Source organism: Caretta caretta, chromosome 28, assembly GCF_965140235.1.
Source record: "Caretta caretta isolate rCarCar2 chromosome 28, rCarCar1.hap1, whole genome shotgun sequence".
Lineage (NCBI taxonomy): Eukaryota > Metazoa > Chordata > Testudines > Cheloniidae > Caretta > Caretta caretta.
In genome coordinates, this window is record NC_134233.1 from 7437826 (window position 1) to 7454487 (window position 16662).

At 46.6% G+C, this 16662-nt stretch overlaps 1 non-coding gene across 1 annotated transcript; it reads left to right on the forward strand.

Moving 5' to 3' along the window:
• The first annotated feature begins 793 nt into the window (after window positions 1-793).
• TRNAA-GGC (transfer RNA alanine (anticodon GGC)) lies at window positions 794-865 on the forward strand. The gene has a single exon. It is a non-coding gene; the product is annotated as a tRNA-Ala (tRNA).
• The last annotated feature ends 15797 nt before the right edge of the window (window positions 866-16662 follow it).

The window sequence follows — 16662 nt, forward strand, 5'->3', positions numbered from 1 at the left end:
TGTGCAGCAGAAACTGTCTTTGCAACTATAATTCATGGTATTAAGGGCTTGGCTACTGAAGAAACCTTTTAAAATGTGCATGGCATTGCTAAACTGTTTAACGAACACAAGTGAAAATTAATAAACTAATTTCAGGAAACAATATGAAGGCAAGGAATAAAACAATTTCTTAAAGAAATTATTTGTACTGCTTAGCAGAGTTATACAGCAACAACCATAACAGCTCATGAGAGAACTTTAAAAAACAACGGTGAGGAAAGTTGACAAACCTTATTAGTAATAAACAGCTAATTGGGATTCCCCTTAGAGTATAACCAAACAGTAGTGAATCGGCAATGTGCCAATTTTTTAAAACAAATTCCCCATTAGGACCAGTCACAATCTGGGGTCAGTAACACTGCATCCTAACTGAGGTACATCTTATTCAAAACAGTCTTGTTCACTGCCCAGTTACCCATATTGAATGCAGACACAGCAATATTTGATAAATTGGTGGCTGTCCATTCAGTAGGTGATTTCCTACTTATTCATAAATAATGAAGATGCTCTAAGGGGATGGGAGAGAGCTGTCCTGTCTGTGTAGTTAATCCACCTCCCCGAGAGGCGGTAGCTATGTCAGTGGGAGAAGCTCTGTTGGTGGGTGGGCAAGCTGTGGTGTTTACCGGCATAGATAAAGTTTAATCAAACCCCATTTTTAAAACCACTGTGGTCTGGGAATGGAAAAGGAGCTCGCTGAGGTAGGGCCTGTCCTTCAAGATCCTTAAGACCACTGACTCCCCTATGCAAATGGTATGGGGGTGTAGCTCAGTGGTAGACTGTTTGATTGGCGATCAAATAGTCCTTGGTTCAAATCCAAGTGCCCCTTTAAAACCTTCTTCCTTTAACAAAAATATTTGAATATCCATTGCCATTTTGTTGAGGATTTTCACCTAATGGGGATGCTTGAAATGAATGGAAACACTCAATGTTTTCCTGTGCAAACGCATAAAAACCTAGCAAACAGATTCCTCAGCTGAAATCAGTTCCAATCCTCTAAGTGTCTAGTTTATGTTTTCATCCATTAAACAAAGGTATAATATGAAGGCACATTTGCAGGTCCTTGGTCTCCGTGGGCTACAATGTGCAGAAGAACAAGAACCCCATCCACTTGGGAGGAATGGACTAGTTTGTGCTACATTTGCTAAGTAAGTTGCCATTGGGACTGAAAACTCTACTGGAGGTGGACAGGAACCTCTTACAAAAATAAAATAACCAAGATTTACCAAACTACCTGTTACACATTCAAACCTCTCTTTGTGCGCACAATACCAATTGGGGCTCTAATAAATGGCAACCTTCCTTTAACACAGATCGCTGTTCCTTGTAACTTTCAGATGCATTCAAATACCAGGTGTTTAAAGGGAATGTGCTTCTCGTTCCTGATCAGCAGCAGGGACTCTGGTTTCAGAGGGGCAGCCAGGTTCGTCTGTATCAGCAAAGATAATGTTGGGGACACTGGGGATGGCCACTAGGTAACTCGAGGGGATGGAAGACCACGAGTGTCGATGGAGCCCCCTCGCACTAGGCCCAAGTGTCCTTGCCCCCCCCACGGCCGCCTGGAGGCACTCACAGCAGCTCTGCATACTAGGCCCAAGTGTCCTTGGCCCCCCCAGCCTGGAGGCACTCCCAGCAGTTATGCTGAGGATCTGCAACAATATGTTGCAGAGTCAGACTGCCTGAAACTAAACAAGGCCAAACAGGGCAGATATGGAAGAAAAATGCTGAATAAAGCAGCTTTATGTATAGTTTAACAAATGATAGAAAAAACAAGGGAACTAGCTGGTAACTGGATTGGCTGGCTATATGGATACTTAGGGCAGCTTGCTATTGTATAAGTATGCTGAAGAAAGGATGTATAAAAGCCTGTGTAACTTCCTGCTCTGTGTGCAGGCTTTGAGATTCTATTCTCCCTGCACCTTTTTGAAGCTTCAAATAAACTTTTCTGCTTCTCCACCCCGTTGTGATTATTGGGTGAAGCACACCGGGTAGCGAACCAAACCCTGCTGTTGTTTTGCCTCTCGGCACTGGGTGCCAGCAACAGCAACGAGGAGTCCTTGTGGCACCGTAGAGACTAACACATTTGTTTTTGGCATAAGCTTTTGTGGGCTAAAACCCACTTCATCAGATGCATGGAGCGGAAAACACAGAAAGCAGTATAAATATTACACCACATGAAAATATGGGAGTTGCCTTGCCAAGTGTGGGGTGCATCAGTGCTAATGAGACTAATTCAATTAAGGTGGAAGTGGCCTATTCTCAACAGTTAAGCCCAGGGGGAAAGCGCTGCCAGATGGTGACAGGGGGCAAAACCCTTGCACAGGCAAGGACAGAGGAGTAACAGGTACCTCAGTGGACTGAGACACCAGTGTTCCCAAAAATGGGGGGGGGGGGGGCTGAAGGGCTTTTTTATTTCCCCTCCCACAGACAGCACCTCTCAGCATAGGCTTCCCAGGGCTGGGTTCTTAAAGGCAGAGGCAACCCAAGGCCTAGTCACTGCAGCTCCTCTCTGTCTGATGTAACCTACTGAGGTGCTCTGGAGACTTAATTCAGTGAAATATTTTACGGAAACAAAAAGAATCCCTTATCAGTGTATCTGGCTGCATAACGTCTCAGAGCAGTTCACAAATTTGTCTTACCTGCTGCTGGGATTCCCTGAATTACTGGATTCCCTGAATTACTCTTAAGACGTCATCATTTCACTTTGTTATTCTGCAGATGCATGTCATTGCGCTATTTAATTTATATTTTACCAACAAGTACTCATTGAAAATCTGCAGCAGTCTAGTTTTAGCAACTACAGCTGTTTCTAGTAGTGCTCTGGCTAAGTCTTTTAATGAGATTTCTCATTTGGAATTTTTAATTCTAAATTTTTCTTCTTATTTTCAGAGCAGAAGTTTATTCTGCAGGATCATCCGACTTCCAGCCGGACTGAATTTCTGGCCTGGCCTCCGAACTTTGTTTTCATTCAATCCACCAGTGGCGATTGCCTTTTGCAACTGCTATTTTGCCTCTCAATCATAGAATCATAGAATCATAGAATATCAGGGTTGGAAGGGACCCCAGAAGGTCATCTAGTCCAACCCCCTGCTCAAAGCAGGACCAATTCCCAGTTAAATCATCCCAGCCAGGGCTTTGTCAAGCCTGACCTTAAAAACCTCTAAGGAAGGAGATTCTACCACCTCCCTAGGTAACGCATTCCAGTGTTTCACCACCCTCATAGTGAAAAAGTTTTTCCTAATATCCAATCTAAACCTCCCCCACTGCAGCTTGAGACCATTCCACCCTTAGTGCTTTTCCATGTGCCATTGCTTGGGTGTAGAATGCCAGCTCCTTTCCCCCCATCCCCGATTTTGCTCCTCAGCCCCTCTCCTAACCCTGCCTCCAGCTGCTTAACCCCCCGGACCAGTCAATTTCTGCCTCCTCCTCAGGCCACCCCCTCCTCCGATTTGTCCCCTTTGAACTCCTGTAAATAGCAGTCTGCAGAATCTGATTCCAAGTAAGGGCAGGGTGAAGGGAAGTGGCTTCAGCAGATGTTACTGAGCATGCTCAGTTCATGTGAGCATGCTCAGTGCGCCCTAAGTAGCAAAGTCCTACAGATAGCAGTTTCTCACACCACACCTGAGGCAGCATGAGGGCAGTGGCTCCACCCAGGAGCAGATCCCCAGGGGCTGCGAGACCCTCGGCCTCTGGGGCCTTTGTGTGGAGTCTCTCTCCTGCCAACCCAACCCAACCCAACCCAAGACCCTGCCCCTGGGGTCTTTCTGGCCCCTGGTGCCGGCAGCCCTTAGCTGAGGGCAGCAGAGCCTGGGACTGGCCCAGCTGGGAAAAGTCCCCACCTCGGATGGGCACAGAAAGTGTTTCAGTGAAAGTCAGTCCGTGGGCCAGCCCCTCTGGGGCCGCAGCAGCAGCCCGGAGCTCAGCCCGGGCTCCCAGCTCACACTGGAGGCAGCCGCACCAGTACCTTATGATACTTCCTTCCTTCCTACTAGCTCCCTGCTGCTCTGGCCCCTTCTTGGTTCCTTCATAGAATCATAGACTTTAAGGTCAGAAGGGACCATTATGATCATTTAGTCTGACCTCCTGCACAACGCAGGTCACAGAATCTCACCCACCCACTCCTGTAACAAACCCCTAACTTATGTCTGAGCTATTGGATGAATGCACTACAAGGTGGGTAGAAAGCTGGCTAGATTGTCGGGCTCAACGGGTAGTGATCAATGGCTCCATGTCTAGTTGGCAGCCGGTATCAAGTGGTGTGCCCCAAGGGTCGGTCCTGGGGCCGGTTTTGTTCAATATCTTCATAAATGATCTGGAGGATGGTGTGGATTGCACTCTCAGCAAATTTGCGGATGATACTAAACTGGGAGGAGTGGTAGATACGCTGGAGGGGAGGGATAGGATACAGAAGGACCTAGACAAATTGGAGGATTGGGCCAAAAGAAATCTGATGAGGTTCAATAAGGATAAGTGCAGGGTCCTGCACTTAGGACGGAAGAACCCAATGCACAGCTACAGACTAGGGACCGAATGTCTAGGCAGCAGTTCTGCGGAAAAGGACCTAGGGGTGACAGTGGACCAGAAGCTGGATATGAGTCAGCAGTGTACCCTTGTTGCCAAGAAGGCCAATGGCATTTTGGGATGTATAAGTAGGGGCATAGCGAGCAGATCGAGGGACGTGATCGTTCCCCTCTATTCGACATTGGTGAGGCCTCATCTGGAGTACTGTGTCCAGTTTTGGGCCCCACACTTCAAGAAGGATGTGGATAAATTGGAGAGAGTCCAGCGAAGGGCAACAAAAATGATTAGGGGTCTGGAACATATGAGTTATGAGGAGAGGCTGAGGGAACTGGGATTGTTTAGCCTGCAGAAGAGAAGAATGAGGGGGGATTTGATAGCTGTTTTCAACTACCTGAAAGGGGGTTCCAGAGAGGATGGCTCTAGACTGTTCTCAATGGTATCAGATGACAGAACGAGGAGTAATGGTCTCAAGTTACAGTGGGGGAGGTTTAGATTGGATATTAGGAAAAACTTTTTCACTATGAGGGTGGTGAAACACTGGAATGCGTTACCTAGGGAGGTGGTAGAATCTCCTTCCTTAGAGGTTTTTAAGGTCAGGCTTGACAAAGCCCTGGCTGGGATGATTTAACTGGGAATTGGTCCTGCTTTGAGCAGGGGGTTGGACTAGATGACCTTCTGGGGTCCCTTCCAACCCTTATATTCTATGATTCTATGATTCTATTGAAGTCCTCAAATCATGGTTTAAAGACTTCAAGGTGCAGAGAATCCTCCAGCAAGTGACCTGTGCCCCACGCTGCAGAAGAAGGCGAAACCCCCCCAAGGCCTCTGCCAATCTGCCCTGGAGGAAAATTCCTTCCCGACCTCAAATATGGCGATCAGCTAAACCCTGAGCATGTGGGCAAGACTCACCAGCCAGAACCCAGGAAAGAATTCTCTGTAGTAACTCAGATCCCACCCCATCTAACATCCCATCACAGGCCATTGGTTATATCTACCGCTAATAGTCGAAGATCAATTAATTGCCAAAATTAGGCTATCCCATCATATCATCTCCTCCATAAACTTATCAAGCTTAGTCTTGAAGCCAGATATGTCTTTTGCCCCCCCTGCTTCCCTTGGAAGGCTGTTCCAGAACTTCACTCCTCTGATGGTTAGAAACCTCTGCCTAATTTCAAGTCTAAACTTCCTGATGGCCAGTTTATATCCATTTGTTCTTGTGTCCACATTGGTACTGAGCTTAAATAATTCTTCTCCCTCCATGGTATTTATCCCTCTAATATATTTATAGAGAGCAATCATATCTCCCCTCAGCCTTCTTTTAGTTAGGCTGAACAAGCCAAGCTCTTTGAGTCTCCTTTCATAAGACAAGTTTTCCATTCCTCAGATCATCCTAGTAGCCCTTCTCTGTATTTGTTCCAGTTTGAATTTATCCTTCTTAACCATGGGAGACCAGAACGGCACACAGTATTCCAGGTGAGGTCTCACCAGTGCCTTGTATAACGGTAGTAAAACCTCCTTATCCCTACTGGAAATACCTCTCCTGATGCATCCCAAGACCGCATTAGCTTTTTTCACAGCCATATCACATTGACGGCTCATAGTCATCCTATGATCAACCAATACTCCAAGGTCCTTCTCCTCCTCCGTTACTTCCAAGTGATGCGTCCCCAGTTTATAATAGAAATTCTAGTTATTAATCCCTAAATGCATGACCTTGCACTTTTCACTATTAAATTTCATCCTATTACTATTACTCCAGTTTACAAGGTCACCCAGATCCTCCTGTAGGATATCCCGGTCCCTCTCTGTATTGGCAATACCTCCCAGCTTTGTATCATCCGCAAACTTTATTAGCACATTACCCCTTTTTGTGCCAAGGTCAGTAATAAAAAGATTAAATAAGATTGGTCCCAAAACCGATCCTTGAAGAACTCCACTAGTAACCTCTCTCCAGCCTGACAGTTCACCTTTCAGTGTGCCCCGCTGTAGTCTCCCCTTTAACCAGTTCCTTATCCACCCTTCAATTTTCATATTGGTCCCCATCTTTTCCAATTTAATAATTCTCCATGTGGAACTGTATCAAACGCCTTACTGAAATCGAGGTAAATTATATCTACAGCGTTCCCTTTGTCTAAAAAATCTTTTACCTTCTCAAAGGAGATCAGGTTGGTTTGGCACAATCTACCTTTTGTTAAACCATGTTGTATTTTGTCCCAATTACCATTGACCTCAATGTCCTTAACTACTTTCTCCTTCAATTTTTTTTCCAAGACCTTGCATACTACAGATGTCAAACTAACAGGCCTGTAGTTACCCGGATCACTTTTTTTACCTTTCTTAAAAATAGGAACTATATTAGCAATTCACCAGTCATACGGTACAACCCCTGAGTTTACAGATTCATTCATTAAAAATTCTTGCTAATGGGCTTGCAATTTCATGTGCCAATTCCTTTAATATTCTTGGATGAAGAATATCTGGGCCCCCTGATTTAGTCCAACTAAGCTGTTTGAGTTTGGCTTTTACCTCAGATGTGGTAATATCTACCTCCATATCCTCATTCCCATTTGTCATCCTACCATTATCCCTAAGCTCCTCATTAACCTCATTAAAGACTGAGGCAAAGTATTTGTTTAGATATTGGGCCATGCCTAGATTATCCTTAACTTCCACTCCATCCTCGCTGTTTAGCGGTCCCACTTCTTCTTTCTTTGTTTTCTTCTTATTTATATGGCTATAGAATCTTTTACTATTGGTTTTAATTCCCTTTGCAAGGTCCAACGGTACTTGACTTTCAGCCTTTCTCACTTTATCCCTACATGTTCTGACCTCAATAAGGTAGCTTTCCTTGCTGATCCCTCCCTTCTTCCACTCCCTGTAGGCTTTCTGCTTTTTCTTAATCACCTCTCTGAGGTGCTTGCTTGCTCATCCAGCTTGGTCTACAACTCCTGCCTATGAATTTTTTCCCCTTTCTTGGGATGCAGGCTTCCGATAGCTTCTGCAGCTTTGACTTGAAGTAATCCCAGGCCTCCTCTGCCTTTAGATCCACAAGTTTTTCAGTCCAACCCACTTCAAGCCCAACCCGGGCTGCAGCTGCTGCACTCATCGGGCCAGGGACTTTCTGAGGTGAGAACTGGCCCCATCTCTGCTCCTCCTCCTGCCTCTGTGTATCTCAGAGCCGCTGCAGGGAGTGACCCGCACCCAGGTGCTCACTCCTATTAGCACTCGCAGGGGCCAACCCAGCTATGGGAGAGTGAGCACCCCTGGGAGCAGGGAAGTGACCAAGTCTCCCTGCCAGAGGGTGGGGGGGAGGGGGAAGAAAGGGAAAGCGGAGAGACTGAAAGGCGATATGGAGAAACAAGAGGGGAAAGCAGCACCCAGGTCTTTTCTACTGCATCACCCCTGAGTAGACTGCTCCTGAGCTCTGGGTAAATATCCTCCATGTCCAGGGTCTCTCAGATCCCCCTGCCTCCCAAGGGAATACATATAGGGGTCTCCTTCCTGCCAGGCATGATTACAAGCAGCTGTAGGTGTCACCCTCATGCCATGATTTGAGAAAGACAGCAAACCTCGGGAACAGGCGTCTGTATTTACAGTCCAGTGTTACAATCCCTGCTCCAGGAGGTGTTTGTTCTTTACTCCTGCTGGATGGGCACAGAATGGGGCAGCAACAGGTTTGTGTCCGTTTGCGTTGCTGCACATTCCTTAACTTAGAACAGTAACGAAATGCAGAAAATGGAGATTGAATTAAAGCAAAATATACAAATAAAAGTTCCAGCCCCTGTTGCTTATTGAAAGAAACGACTCAAGATCCCAGATACATGTTTTATTAACATGAAAAAATAAATCCAAGGGCACACATCACTAAGGCTAAATGACTATAAACACCACTCAGCTATAAAGTTTAGGTCAAATCAGTAAATCAATGAGTTAACAAGGATATTCATAGATTCATAGATATTTAGGCCAGAAGGGACCATTATGATCATCTAGTCTGACCTCCTGCACAATGCAGGCCACAGAATTTCACCCACCACTCCTAAAAAAGACCTCACACCTATATCTGTGCTATTGAAGTCCTCAAATTGTAGTTTGAAGACCTCAAGGAGCAGAGAATCCTCCAGCAAGTGACCCGTGCCCCATGCTACAGAGGAAGGCGAAAAACCTCCAGGGCCTTCCAATCTGCCCTGGAGGAAAATTCCTTCCCGACCCCAAATATGGCGATCAGCTAAACCCTGAGCATATGGGCAAGATTCATCAGCCAGATACTACAGAAAATTCTTTCCCGGGTAACTTGGATCTTACCCCATCTAAAAACCCATCACAGGCCATTGGGCCTATTTACCATGAATATTTAATTACCAAAACCATGTTATCCCATCATACCATCTCCTCCATAAACTTATCGAGTTTAATCTTAAAGCAAGATAGATCTTTTGCCCCCACTACTTCCCTCGGAAGGCTATTCCAAAACTTCACTCCTCTGATGGTTAGAAACCTTCGTCTAATTTCTAATCTAAATTTCCTAGTGGCCAGTTTATATCCATTTGTTCTTGTGTCCACATTGGTACTGAGTTTAAATAATTCCTCTCCCTCTCTGGTATTTATCCCTCTGATATATTTATAGAGAGCAATCATATCTCCCCTCAACCTTCTTTTAGTTAGGCTAAACAAGCCAAGCTCCCTGAGTCTCCTTTCATAAGACAAGTTTTCCATTCCTCGGATCATCCCAGTAGCCCTTCTCTGTACCTGTTCCAGTTTGAATTCATCCTTCTTAAACATGGGAGACCAGAACTGCACACAGTATTCCAGGTGAGGTCTCACCAGTGCCTTATATAATGGTACTAAAACCTCCTTATCCCTACTGGAAATACCTCTCCTGATGCATCCCAAGATGACATTAGCTTTTTTCACAGCTATATCACATTGGCAGCTCATAGTCATCCTATGATCAACCAATACTCCAAGGTCCTTTTCCTCCTCCGTTACTTCTAGTTGATGCGTCCCTAGCTTATAACTAAAATTCTTGTTATTAATCCCTAAATGCATGACCTTACACTTCTCACTATTAAATTTCATCCTATTCCTATTACTCCAGTTTACAAGGTCATCCAGATCCTCCTGTAGTTTTGCATTGCATTGGAATCAAGTCATCAATGTAGCCAAACCATCAGATTACATTGGTGAGGCCTCATCTGGAGTACTGTGTCCAGTTTTGGGCCCCACACTACAAGAAGGATGTAGATAAATTGGAAAGAGTCCAACGAAGGGCAACAAAAATGATTAGGGGTCTGGAACACATGACTTATGAGGAGAGGCTGAGGGAGCTGGGATTGTTTAGTCTGCAGAAGAGAAGAATGAGGTGGGATTTGATAGCTGCTTTCAACTACCTGAAAGGGGGTTCCAAAGAGGATGGCTCTAGACTGTTCTCCATGGTAGCAGATGACAGAACGAGGAGTAATGGTCTCAAGTTGCAGTGGGGGAGGTTTAGATTGGATATTAGGAAAAACTTTTTCACTAAGAGGGTGGTGAAACACTGGAATGCGTTACCTAGGGAGGTGGTAGAATCTCCTTCCTTAGAGGTTTTTAAGGTCAGGCTTGACAAAGCCCTGGCTGGGATGATTTAACTGGGAATTGGTCCTGCTTCGAGCAGGGGGTTGGACTAGATGACCTTCAGGGGTCCCTTCCAACCCTGATATTCTATGATTCTATGATTCTATGATTAATACAGCAGAAAATCAACCCTTACAAATCCTAAAAGAGCAACCCAAGAAGGCAGGTGCATATTTAGTGATGTCAAAACCCCAACGAGAGACTTTTACCCAGGCAGTGCAACCCAGATCTAGCCAGCTAATATTTCAACACCGAAACCAAATTATTGCTTACATTTAGCCTACAACCTCAAAGCTAATTACAGTTTTCTTCTTAGATTTCACTCTTGTGCAGCTAATACTTCTCATCGCCCTCTCACCCCAGAACACGTACAGACCTTATAGAGACATTAGTAAAAGAAGTTCATTCAAACAGCTCTCACTGAACAACATATATCTGACAGCTCAACTCCTTGCAATGCTTCCATAGGTAAAGGAGCATGCATTCAGTCATTTCATGGGGCAGAGTTTTCAGGCTATTAAGATTTGGGGAACGATTCTTCCTAACATCTTCCCTTTGTAGATTTCAGAGGTGTTCACACACTCACCCCCACTGAGCCGCACGGTTACACCCCAATCTAATAGAAGGCTGAGAGGTCTCCAAGTTCATAAAAAGAAACAGACAAAAAATAGAAAAAGGAACTAAACGTTTCTAAGGTTATAAGGGGTTGGATCTCTGCACCTCTCGGCCTTTGGATTCCCCTGGAGCAGGAACTGTACCTGCAGTTGAGGAACCAGGTGCTGGCGTAGATGGTCCAGCACCTTGGGCTAGCAGGGTTTACATGTACAGGAGACGAGTGAAGGCTGCCTAGCCTGTCGACGTTGTGCTTCATTCCCCAGAGGGGATCAGTCCTGGGATCCTGGCAGCCTGTCTCTCTGAGGCTCTGTCTACACTGGCAGAGTTACAGCACCAGGAGTCACAGTGCTGCTCAGAGAGCGCTGAAGGGAAACCGCTGTTGTGTGTTCACACTGTCAGCTGCCTGCACAATAGTGTGTTCACACTTGCGGCACTTGCTGCGGTATTGGGAGCGGTGCACTCTGGGCAGCTGTCCCACTGAGCATCTCTTCCTCTTCTGCCACTAAGAGTTGTGGGAAGGTGGAGGGGGTCACGGGGCATCCCGGGACCTGTCCCAATGCCCCGTGATGCCTTGCTTCACATCCCAGCAATCCCTGTGCTTCCATCCACATTTGGCGCCATCTTTCAATGGTTGGTCTACTGCGCGCTCTGCCTCTTCGGGCAGCAGGAATGGATCCCGCGACGTTGACCAATATGCTCCTTTTTCTTACTAATACGTTGTAACGAAGCTGCCTTTGGTGAGACACTTCTGAGAGTATCAGCTCAGGACAGATTGCTCAAAGCAGGGCAGTTACAGCCCCAGGCTAGGGTTTCTCCACTTCGAAGGCACACGAAACCAGGCAGACAGAGAGGACTTTGGTCTCACCCCATGGGCTAACCACAAGTCACACAAGCAATTCCCTTAGACACTCCAGTTTCCCAGTATCTCCACCAATGCCACTTGTTATGGGGATGAATGGTTATGAAAACCAATACCCCAGTAAAAGAAAAAAGGTTCTCGCGATCCGAAAGGACCAAGCCCCACACCCAGGTCAATATACAAATCAGATCTTACCCACAAATCACGCTGTTGCCAATCCTTTAAAATCTAAAATCTAAAGGTTTATTCATAAAAGGAAAAAGATACAGATGAGAGCTAGAATTGGTTACATGGAATCAATGACATACAGTAATGGCAAAGTTCTTGGTTCAGGCTTGTAGCTGTGATGGAATAAACGGCAGGTTCAAATCAAGTCTCTGGAGAACATCCACAGCTGGGATGGGTCTTTCAGTCCTTGGTTCAAAGCTTCAGTTTGCAGCAAGCTTCCTCCAGAAGTAAGAAGCAGGATTGAAGACAAAATGGAGGGGTTTTCAGGGCCTTTTATATCCCCTGCCATGTGGAAAGACACCCCTTTGTTCTTACTGGGTAAATTACAGTAGCAAGATGGAGTTTGGAGTCACATGGGCAAGTCACATATCCTTGCATGACTCAGTTCTTTAGAGGCTGACGCCATTGTTTACATGTTAGTTTGAACATTCCCTGGAAAGCTCAGATGTGGATTGGCATCTCCCAAAGTTCATTGTCAGTTAAATATTTCTTGATTGGGCACTTACTGAGAATAGTCCTTTCTCAAGAAGCTGACCAAATGCTTCACTGAGGCTACTGAGAATTAAACCACATTGAGATACAAGTACATAGCCAATATTTATACCTTCAACTACAAAAATGATACAGATATACAGATAGCATAATCATAATCATAACCTTTCCACAGACACCTTACTGGACCTCCTTTGTACAAGATTAGGTGGAAACATATAATGGTTGCAATGATCTATACGGTCACAGTTTATGTCAGTAATGTCAGGAGTGGCAGTGGAGTTATTCCTTAAACTACAAAAGCAAGAGGAGTTCGACATTGATCTCACCATGCATAGTAGCTGTTAGGATATAGATATTCAGGCCTGTCTGTAAAGGCCTAGACTCTAAGAATTTAGGTATATTCTTATCACTTGGCTAGTTATAGAGGTATAAAAGAAAGAATCAAAATCACTGTCTGCCGGTGTAAGGGCCTTCTCTTACTGTGACAGTCTGAGGCCCTGTTCTTAGGGCTAAGCAACAGAGGCAGCCATAAGCTGGGAAGCGACCGGTCACCTCCTCACATTCCAAACTAGTCACATTGAAATAAGGTGCTATTGGGCTGTTAGGAATACAATCCTGTTCTGATAATGCCTATCGCCTCCAGAGAAAGGGAAGTGCCTAGAAGATGTAAAAGGAAACTTGGTTTGATAGCATCCTGTCTGGCAAGAACTCACTTATCATAGAATCACAGAATATCAGGGTTGGAAGGGACATCAGGAGGTCATCTAATTCAACCCCCTGCTCAAAGCAGGACTGATCCCCAATTAAATCATCCCAGCCAGGGCTTTGTCAAGCCTGACCTTAAAAACTTCTAAGGAAGGAGATTCCACCACCTCCCTAGGTAACACATTCCAGTGTTTCACCACCCTCCGAGTGAAAAAGTTTTTCCTAATATCCAGCCTAAATCTCCCCCACTGCAACTTGAGACCATGACTCCTTGTTTTGTTATCTGCTACCACTGAGAACAGTCTAGATCCATCCTCTTTGGATCCACCTTTCAGGTAGTTAAAAGCAGCTAGCAAATCCCCACTCATTCTTCTCTTCCGCAGACTAAACATCCCCAGTTCCCTCAGCCTCTCCTCATACGTCATGTGTTCCAGTCCCCTAATCATTTTTGTTGCCCTCTGCTGGACTCTCTCCAATTTTTCCACATCCTTCTTGTAGTGTGGGACCCAAAATAGCTGGGATGTGAAATCCTCATTTCTGTGTTGTTCTATCATTGTAGTCCCCCATTTCCCTATTGTTTGTCTGTATCATCTCTGTCTAGTTCTGTGATTGTTTCTGTCGGCTGTATAATTAATTTTGCTGGGTGTAAACTAATTAAGGTGGTGGGATATAATTGGTTAAATAATCATGTTACAATATGTTAGGATTGGTTAGTTAAATTTCAGGAAAATGATTGGTTAAGGTATAGCTAAGCAGAACTCAAGTTTTAGTATATAGTCTGCAGTCAATCAGGAAGTAAGTGGGTGGGTGGGGGAACAGGGAATGGGGGTGGGGAAACTGGGTATTGTTGCTCTCTGTTCATGCGAGAAGGACCAGGGAAGTAAGTGGGTGAAGGAATAAGCCCCCTAACACCAAGCTGTCACAGAGACCCACTGCTCCCATCCCTCAAATGGGTGTGCAGAAACATGCCAGCAGCGCTAAGGTAGCTCCCTGCCCACTCTGCCTCCCTCCCATCTTGCCGCGCTGCTCCCAGAAGTGGCCGGCATGTCCCGGCACCCCTCCTGCACCCCAACCCCTTGCCCCAATCAAGGTACCTCACTTTATGTTCATTTACTTCTCATTTCTTATACTATAGGAGGAGGAGGAACAAAAATAATGAAAAACAGGGGGAGAGAAGAAAGAATGTTCTTTTTCTTGAGTGGGTCCTGAGGGGGGCCCCCAAAAAATGAAGCTGCGCACAGGGCCCCACTAACTCTAAATCCTCCACTGTAGCAGGAACTCAGAAAGTCACACGTTCAACGGCAGGACTCGGGTTTGAAAAACAGATTTTTTCCCCTCCCCTTCATGAGAAAGAAAGTGATACCACTTGTTCCTCTGGCTGAGGAGCTGGAAACCAGGCACAGACGACTGGTGTCTGCCGAAAGAGGTGGGGGGGCACAATTTCAAGGCTCAGCCCCACCCCCTAATGATCAACAGCCGCTCCCAGGTGTGAACAATGCAGGGAGGGGAAGCAGCAAAGGCAGCCCCCCTCCACTTCCCCGTCCAGCAGCTGCTGTGCAGGGAGGGAGCCTGGCCACACCGCATGATGTAGCAGGGATGCTAACCCAGGTGGGGCTCATGACCCCACATAGCGCCCTCTGCAAGTGTTGCCTCTGAAATTAGGAGAACTTGTGAGTTCAAGGCACAGCTGCACAGCCAGAAAAAAGCCCAGCACTACACGCCCAGGGTGAGGGGGTGTGCTAAAGCCTGGCATCGAGCCAGAAACCTTCAGATCATCCATCTAATGCACTCCCAACTGAGCTACTTTGGCAATGACTGTGTCAACCAGGAAGGCTTAATACACGTGCTGCAGCTCACGTTAGGAAGATGTAAATCTGGATGTCACAACGCAGGAGACAAACAGCGGACTTGACCCGGAGGGGCAGGCTGGGGTTTCCTATATCCCATTCACTCAAGCCAGCACCTGTCTCCTCGAAAGCTGTGACTGGTGCCCCGAGGTCAGTCAGAAAGAAGCAGCGGTTCTCACTGGAACAAGTCCGCCCATGGCTCGCAGGCAACTCCCAAGCCCACCACAGCACACCATCTTGGCCAGAAAGGAGCCCACTCGGACTCAGCTTGGCTTATCTTCCTTTCACCCAGAACCATCCTTCTTCTCCTGGGCTGCAAGTAGCCATCTCTGGGAAGCCAAGAGGCAGGAACAGGATTCTACCTCCCAGCAGCCAACCATACCTCCCCAAGGCTTTGGCAGAATGAATGGTGGTGCTCTACTAATCCCACTTACCCTCACTGAGGAGCTTAGCTTCTGCCCTGCCTTCCTCAGCAAGACTTTCCTCTTTTGCCCCATTCCTGCCTCCCTTTCTCCTTTGGCAAGTCATGCAAAGGAGGCCAGCTGGAAGAGCTGGCCTCCGTAGGCCAGCCTCCAAGGGCAGAGAAGGGCCAAGCCACAAGGCTCCAAAAGGTGACTGGCCTAGATCCTCTAGCTTTCCCCAGCTGATGTGGGATGGTTTTTCAACTCATTTCACCATCCTCTGTCCTGCAAGGTTTGGGGTTATCCCAGGGACAGGCCAGTGGCAGAAGGACAAGTGTCTTGCTGGACAGCTAGGAAAAGTAAGCCCCCATGTTTCTCCCCAGTTTCAAACAGGGTGCCTTTTGTGTGTTAGGCAAATATGATAACCGCTGCACTACAGAAACTCTGTCAGAGTGCTCTGCCCCTCCCTTCAAATTCCATCCACTTCACTGGTGCCTGCCCTCGGACACAAAAACGGGTGAATTTGGAGAAAGTGGTGGCAGCCCTTCGATAGGTCAACTGGTAGAGCAAAGGACTGGAGCCAGCACTCAGGAAGTCATCCTTACGTTGCTCTTGTGACTTCAGCTTGAAGGAGAGCTTCTTTTTCTTCCCCTTGCTGAGAAAGAGCAAGAGAAGAAAGAAAGCTCAGGTGGGCCAATTTGGTGCACAAGCCCACGCTGTCTTTTCCTGCTGGGGAACCCAAAATGAGGGACCCATGGTGGGCAAAGCACTGCTGCACTTCCAGAAAACAGCCCACTCCTGCACACAAAGGGACCAAAGAGAAGGCCAAAACCTGGGATTGAACCAAGTACCTCTAGATCTTCAGTCTAACGCTCGCCTGACTGAGGTACTTTGGCACCTGGAGGGCATCTTTTTTGCCTGCTGCTTCTCTGTCCGGGATGTTTTTGTCAGCCGTGCCACACAAAAAAAGACATCATTGCGAGTGGCCCACGAAGGCAAGATGAATTTTTGCCTGCCTTACTCAGGTTGACTTGCTTCTTCACCCCATTCCTGCCTTAGTTCCTGGGTTACCTGGTGGCTGAAGGCGACTGGGGCCCAGCGGCACAGGGAGGAAGTTGGGCAGCTAGACCCCGGCAACAAGAGTCTTTCAACCCCACCATGTTGTCCCAGCTTCACCTACTGGCTGCCAGGGACTTGGAGCCCACTAGCATAGTGGAAGGAAGTGGACAGATCCACCCTTGCCTTGACGCTCAGGCTCATTAAACCATATCTTTAATCGATGATGGCCAATGAGAGACCGACATCGCTTGCTATTTTATCACTTGAAAATGCCATTGGCCAG